The following is a 7,730-nucleotide window of genomic DNA, read 5'->3' as shown; positions in this document are numbered from 1 at the left end:
AAACGTAAACAACAGACACCATGCATGGACATCCCACCCTGCCAGCCCTGCAAACAAATCCTCTATTCTTCACAATCCTACCCTCCGAAGAAAAGTCCCTTTGAGCAAATAAAATGCAAGACTCCTAGTGTTTTTAAGTAGATAAATGAGCCTCATTTTTAAAATTATTATTAAATCATTGAAGATTACAAACAAGGTATCTTGAAGTCTGAAGAGCAGTTGTAAGAAAAAATAGTGATCGTTCCTCAAAAGCCCTAATGACGTAGTAAACAAACCAAGCTCAGAATCAGAAGTTTGGGCTTTTTGGTTCCTCTGTGGTCAGGGTTTCGTTTTGTACTGTTCTTGAATTAAGTGTTACTCAGTTTTCTTGCCCTTTCTTTCATTTATTTGCCAGCACTGTAGCATCAGGATGAAAAATATGGATCTAATACTACCATCCATTAAATCAACCGAGTTATACTGAAGACACTTTTGAAGTCAAGCTTCGCTGTGTCATAAATAAGCTGCCCATGTCATACAAATGTTTGGACAAACAAATGTACTTAGTTCCATGTTCAGAAGGTCAGTAACGCTGAGTTTTGGTAGTAAATATTCATTAATGCAAATCTACTAAGGTTGTAAGGGAATTCACGTTTGAACTATGATTTGGATATGTTGAGTATCCTCCTGTGTGCTATCAAGAAAGTAATTGTGTGGTTACTAATATTAATGATTAATAGAAAGGTCCTTTCACTTTCCCCTCAAAAAAACCAAAAAAGTAAGCACTCATGGCATGTTTTGCAAGAAAAGCTTTGTAAAGTTTATGTAAGTACTAGGTAATGTTACATAGAGCTTATCTTAATGCTGAGCATTACATAATACACGCTACAGGACACGAGACTCAATTCACCCTGCATTTGTCTCGTACATCGTGGATTTGTCTCTTACACTGCTTGCTTCTCACAGTAGATAGACATCTGTTGTACCTTACTGAGTTTTCCTGCATCCCTGTGTTCCACTGCCTCTGGATAGGAATGTTGGCTCACAGAGGGATGATCCAAACAGGGAAGCAAAGCAGTTGGTAGCACAGAGTGTATGTATATGCAAGATATTGAGAGTTAAGCAAATAAAAGCATTGCTGCCAGGAACTTCTGATGCCTGGCATAGCGCCGCTTAGTAGAGCCACAAAAAGCCTTAGTCACAGCCAGATCGGTGGTGTTAAGTGCCCTGGAATTGCACCTTTGCATAGGAGTTAAAGAAAATGATAAGACCACAGGCAGAATTAGCTGTGTGGTTTCATACCGACACACAGAATAGCCAAAGCTGTAAATTGTTCCTCTTTTATTAACAAAACCTCAGCTCCTGAAAACTGCTTTTTTCTCATTCCACTAAGGATCAGTAAGAGCTAGGGACTTGAGGTGGTAGTTGAAGAGAAGTCTTAAACTAAATCCTAGAACTTTCTGTTTCCACATTTTTAGCCTGCTTTTCTCTGCTTTCAGTATTGAATGGAGTGCAACTAGTATGCCTGTGCCAAAAGCTGTTTAAACAATATTAAGATGTTTTCTTCAAACTTCTCCCTAGGAAGATACTCTTTTTCGAGAGGAATGTTTTCCCTGGAGCATTACATCATGAATTGGTTCAGTTCTTGGAGTAAGAAATTGGACCAAATGGTGGAGAAGGTCTCCAGGGGAAACATACTTATGCTGTTAAGTATTCCCACCAGAAAGCTTAGAAACCGCTTACATATTACCATTCTGTCCACATTTAGCCTTTCACCTTACTGCAGCTGAACAGAGGGTAGGGGGGTGGTTAGACTTTTTTAAAGAAACTTGAACCTCCTTTGTTTTTGTCATTACATTATTTTATTTTTTCCCCTCTTACTGTATCTTGCGAACTGAGCTCTGGTAATGGAATTTCTCATTTTGACAGTAATTCTGGGCAAGGTTGCATTTGTTTTGTATGCAAACTGTTAATGAAATCTTAATTATGAAAGCTTCCTTCGAAACTCTGAATTTAATTTTTGTTTGAGGATTAAAAATAAGAGGAACCTCTGGGAAGACCAGAGGATGGAGGGATTTGGGTGGATTTTTGGGAAAGCAGCCATATGAACAATGTGTGAGCTGGAGCAGTATTGTGTTACCTCCTGTGTATGGAATCGTTCCACATCAAAGATGGAGGCACTTGATACGGTTTCCTTTATCAAATGAAAATAGCAGAACAAGGAAGAATATACTCTTTATCTTTAGTAGTGCAAGTCAGCAGCTTTTTTTCTTTAATATGGAAATTCTGCTCTGTAGAATAGTTCTTTGGAAGCTGGTAAACCTGCAGTTTCACCAAGGTCTGCCTTTTGTTTTGCTGACAAATTAGAGAGAATTGTTCATCTTTAGTTCACACAATTAGCTTACAGGATATAAAATGAAAATACATATGAGTGTAATAAACTGTAGAAGCCAGACATTACCAGAATAACCTCCTGAACAAACATTCCCCAGGGCAGGACACTCTTGTGGTCCCTTCGTGGCCTGAATTGACCATGGAGCTGAATTAGAATGGAGCCTCCTGTGATACTTCTGCGTCATGTTCCTGGGGTCATTTGGGCAAAACATATTCTGCTGTCCCAGATTTGTTTGATGGACAAAGATGATTTTTGTATCCTGAGTCTTATGTAAGGCACCTTCAATCACTCCGCAGAAATTAAAAGCTTCATTTAATTTGTATCCCCCCAGTCAAATGCTGTGATACTTTATAGTCATAAGGGGCCACAGAGAAGGTCAAGCCCCAGAGATTCTTTCTCTGTTCCCACCCATTTGATATCTACTCTCTCAAAAAGTGCTTTTTCTTTAAAACAAAAACAAACAGAAAACACACACAAAAAACAACGCAACCAACCCACAACAACCAGGCAGCCTTTAACTGTTCGTACCAAGAATTCTGTGATTCCAAGAAGGACCGTTAAGTTGGTCCAGCTGCCGAGGGACTGGTACTAAAATTGATGACTGGAAATTGGCACGGGATTGTAAAAGACTTCTGCCAAAACATTTGAATTATGTAATCTTATTAAATACGTAGTAATTACGCTGTGCATATTACTGCTGGATTCAGGTTATGAAATCATATAGTAGATAATGCGAGACTGTAAGAGGAGAGAAACTGGACTGGTCTGAAGCATGCTGAAGTCAATGGAAATGCTCGGCTTGGCTGCAGTGTTCTAGGTGAGGGTGTCTCAGTGAGGCTATATTATTCCAACAGGGAAAGGGCATCAGGATTCTAGGATCACAGCTTGGCCCTATTGTCCAGAACCTCGATGCAAACAAACATTTAGAAGTTTCATTTCTGCTATGGAATGAATGTAGCAAAGTTGAGCGTGGTGCATGCTTCTGACAAGGGCAATTCCCAATGTGTCTGAAGATCCAACAGATGGGGTATTCGGTTTGCAAGACTTATGCTGCTTCTGGAGTAACTGTCAAGTCACATTAGTCTTCTTTATTGGGGATGCTTCTCAGGAAATACGTTGCAGTCACTCACATGGCATAAACAGCTTTGCGGTTGGACCAGAACTTCTACTGCATTTCCTTGCAGAGTCCGTGCAAGATAGTAGTCCTGCAAGTGCTTCCACTTGGAAATCACCTTGCTTTGGAGAAATTCTATATTTAGAAATTTGATTGAGTAAAATTATCACCAGCAATGACGTTTAGACTCTACCAACACTTTTGTTTTAATTCTCAAACTCATTCCAATTCAAAATCTGTCCTTCAGAGCAGACCCTTTTTTTTCCCATATCTCCCAGAATGTGCCTCGAAATACACTTCTGCTTAAACATTCTGAGCCGTTAAGAATAGTTAGCAGAATGCTCACTTAATCTTCCTGCTGCAGTGAACAAAAAGTAAAAAGATATATTTACTTCTGCTTCCTTTCTCAGCCATTTTTTCACTGCAGAACAAACTTCTTAAAAGTGACTGCAGCAGATGATTTAGCAGTACGGCCAAATAGTCCCTGCTTGATTAAGATGGATGGTAGCTGTATTTGGAGCAATAGTAATTAAGGCTCCCATGGCAAGCAAAGAAAAATAACAAATTAATCTAATAAGAGCTTATGGGGAAACTTTTAAATTGAAAAGCGTTCTTAAAATCCAAAATTCCTTAACACTAGTAAAATCTTAATTTATTAAAGCTCAAAGGGTTATTAAAATCCAATAGCTTTCACTATTTTTTTTCAATATTTGTGTATTTTTTTTTTAATTATCAGAATATAGCAGAAGTTTTCAACACAGAATAGATACTTCCAGTTAAGATTTCTTTGAAATGAGATGAACTATATTTGTAGTGTATTTTAATTCTCTTTTGATGTCATGCATACAAGTGACAACGTGTCCTGTCACAAAAAACCCTTCTACATTGCATGTTCTGTCTAGATCAGGAATCCCTTCTTGAAATAGGCTGAAAATGAATACTGCCTGCTCTAATAAACATTACAAACTCTACACAAGCTTGTTTTGCTCATGGCATTCTCGAGCTCTTTTGACACTGTACAACTTATTCATAATTTGGTGCCTCAGTTTCCACATGCAAAATGAGATGAAGGCAGCAGAAAGCATGTTTGCAGTTCAAACCACACAGACACAATCCCTGAACTATTACTTTTTTTTGTTTTAACTATTTCTCTACCAATTCTGTCCCTGTGCTCAGAGGTGAATAGTTAATGTCTGATGGTCAGCAGCATTAATGTTATTGCTGCTCAGGTGTGACTGACAGAAAAAGCCCCAATGATTTAAGGGTGGGACTACTTTTGGAAGAGAGGTGGCTTGTTCAGCCTTTTTAAAGTCCTTAAGATAATGTCTTTTATATCTATGATTGATTTATTTGATATTTATGCAGTTGGCAGTGGGATTTGAAATATAACATAAGCACTCCTGAGATGTCAGTACTCCGATGTTAGTGGTCTGAACAAGGATGTAATTCATATCTGCAGGTGCTTACTCTGGTATCAAACACTTCAATAACATCATGCTTGTGGAATCCGGCACTCCCCAGTGTCCCATTTGTATCCTGATATGCCCACGTCTTTCCTATGTGTGTTTTTCTTTCTTAAGGAGCTCTCATTTCCTTCAATAGGATATGTTTTATTTTCATCCTTTTTCCTGCATTTACTCATATTAATGTCACCGCATTCACTGGTAATAGCTCGGCTTGGAAATAACCCGTATATCCCTGAAAACACTGGGCCTGAAATTTAATGCCTATGATACTTTATTAAGAAAGAATAGATGCTTAAGTGAAGGGAGGTAATCACTTATTTTCGGACTCTAATTTGATCTAACTGGTTGAAAGGTGCATCAAGCATGCTCGACCACAGGCTGATGGCAGCCTTTGAGAGCCCTGGGATGAACATTTTCTGGGGCTTTTCTGCTAAATGGCCGTACGGTTTGAAACTGGATGCTGTCAGAGGGAAAGAACGAGACCATAGACATATCGTAGGCTTCTCTTACGAAAATCGATGTAGAAAGAAAATAACAGAAGCCAGATCGTGGGCTCTTGCTCATGAGTAAGGTCTGAGAAAGGATTTCATCATGGTGGTGAGATCAGCTGACGCTCCTGGAGCTGTATTTCCAGCTCTACAGCTGGTAGGGTGTTTTGCTTGCTCTTTGTGCCATGAAACATTATCTTTCAGTAACTCCTTTCCTTTCTCCCCGTTTATTCCATTTATGAAACGTGTGCATTTAGATTAAAATCTGTTTAAGGGATAGTTGCCTCTTCACTGGCTTTGCAAAGCAAGGTTGCACCTTTTGGGGGATCTGAGGATAAAGCATTGTGTAAAGAAGTGCTTGTTAGCACTTCTTTGAAACTGCATTGTCCTTTCTCCTATCGCTTTGTAGACAACAATCTTAATAAGGCTCCTGTCAACAGGGAAAAAGTATCTGACATGAGACTTGCATAGGTCACAGAGTCGATTACTAAATAAGATGGTGCAGGAGGGATCTCATTTCCGAAACTCCAAAATGCCAGAGCGATTTTTTTAGTTAGAATGCTTATTTTGGAGAAGCGTTTTGATTAAATACTCTGTAGTGTTCAGCATATGAAATCTTTTTATTTCCTGTCATTATCTTGGTACAATCACAAGTGCCTTTTTTATTATTTTTATGGATGTGCTCATCAGCTGTAGCTTTTCCCATCCCTGTGGGAATTTCCCTGCCCTGAAAAGCTGAACTTCACAATATCTGGTAGAAACTGAATTTTTTTCCCAGCTGGTTAGTAGTGCAGCACCAGAGTCTCTAGTTAATAGTGCTCTACTTGGGGAAATTTTACAAGCCATAATCTGTTTGAACAACTCACTTGGGCAAGTAGATGCTTAATTGTGAACTCTCCTAGGCGACTCATCTGGGAATAGCAATGAACAGAAATGCTACAGAATATGGGGTCTTGCTTGCAACTTGACCTACCCCCTTGACAAGTTACATGGTCTGTGTGTATACATCTACTGTAGCCAACCTAAGTTTGAGGTTTGTTTGCAGCAAAAAGCAGTATATTAATGTTTAGCTGGTAGAATAACCCCACATTTACATGGAAATAGACCCATTCATTTTTTATTGCCACAGCAGTTGCCTTGCAATGTCATGGATTTGTTCTGAGACAGTTTTGCATTACACTACATAAAAACTGGATTACTTAAGAGAGAATCCTTGCCGTGTTAGGCTCACTTCACCTGAGACTGCATGTTTTTGGTTTTGTGCTGCGTTTTTGATGTACATGAAGGTACAAAGTGTGAATTAGTCCAGGAGAAATATGCCCTGTAAACAAGTTTGTGGCTCTCTTAGGATTTTCTGTCTGTCATTCGACAAGCCATGCGGTCCGTGCAGATACACCAGCCATCTTGTTCAGAAAGCACCACTTCAGCTTGAGTTGTACAGGAGCTCTGACCCAAAAGGTAACTTCTCCAGCCTCATCTAATGGAAGATAGTAGTGCAATTACGCTGAGCCATGTTATGGGCTGGTACAGTGAGAATGCCCTTATAAGATCTGAGGAGCACAATCTACTGGGGGTTATAAGATACTTAAAACCCCACAGATGGGGATCAGGAGAGGCATACAGTATGCATGTTATTTCACTCTCACAGTTTATAAATAGCAAAATGCAATTTCCTGCTTTCACTCGGGGCAGCTGCAAGTCACACTGGCCTGTGGAAAATGGCCTGTTTGACTCACGATTAAGCCCAAGTGCCACATGCATCTTACCTGCTTCAGCCAAAGCTGCACTTCAGCAAACTGCTTAATATCTCTGCCTAGCTCAAATTTCCCCCTCCCTTACATCACCATACAGGTTGGTTTTCCATATTAAACATTCTCTTCTGTGACCCTACCTAAAAAATAGGTGGTTCTCTGCTACCAGCAGGTAGGGACAGGACATAACATAGCCCTATCATAAAGGAAGAGACAAAACAAAGACAAATTAATTTTCATTTCCTCTCCAGCAGGTGGGAAAAGTCTGCCTGCCTGAATACATTCCTATTTTCCCCTCTATTTATCCTCTTCTTACTCTTTAGATTTTTTACTTTTTACTGGCAAAACTTCAGTTAATCTCTCCAGAGAAGTAAGCAAATATGGTTTTTGTTTTGTTTTGTTTTGGTGTTGGTGGTAGTGGTGCTTGGTTGGTTGGATTTGTATATATATATATATATATATATATTCTTTCAAATATCACAGAGCCTCTAATTCTGGAGGAGGACAAGTTTTCCCTTCACAATTACTTACTGAATG

The sequence above is a fragment of the Cygnus olor genome, chromosome 27 (genome assembly GCF_009769625.2).
Source record: "Cygnus olor isolate bCygOlo1 chromosome 27, bCygOlo1.pri.v2, whole genome shotgun sequence".
NCBI lineage: Eukaryota > Metazoa > Chordata > Aves > Anseriformes > Anatidae > Cygnus > Cygnus olor.
Note: the sequence above shows the minus strand (reverse complement) of the source record.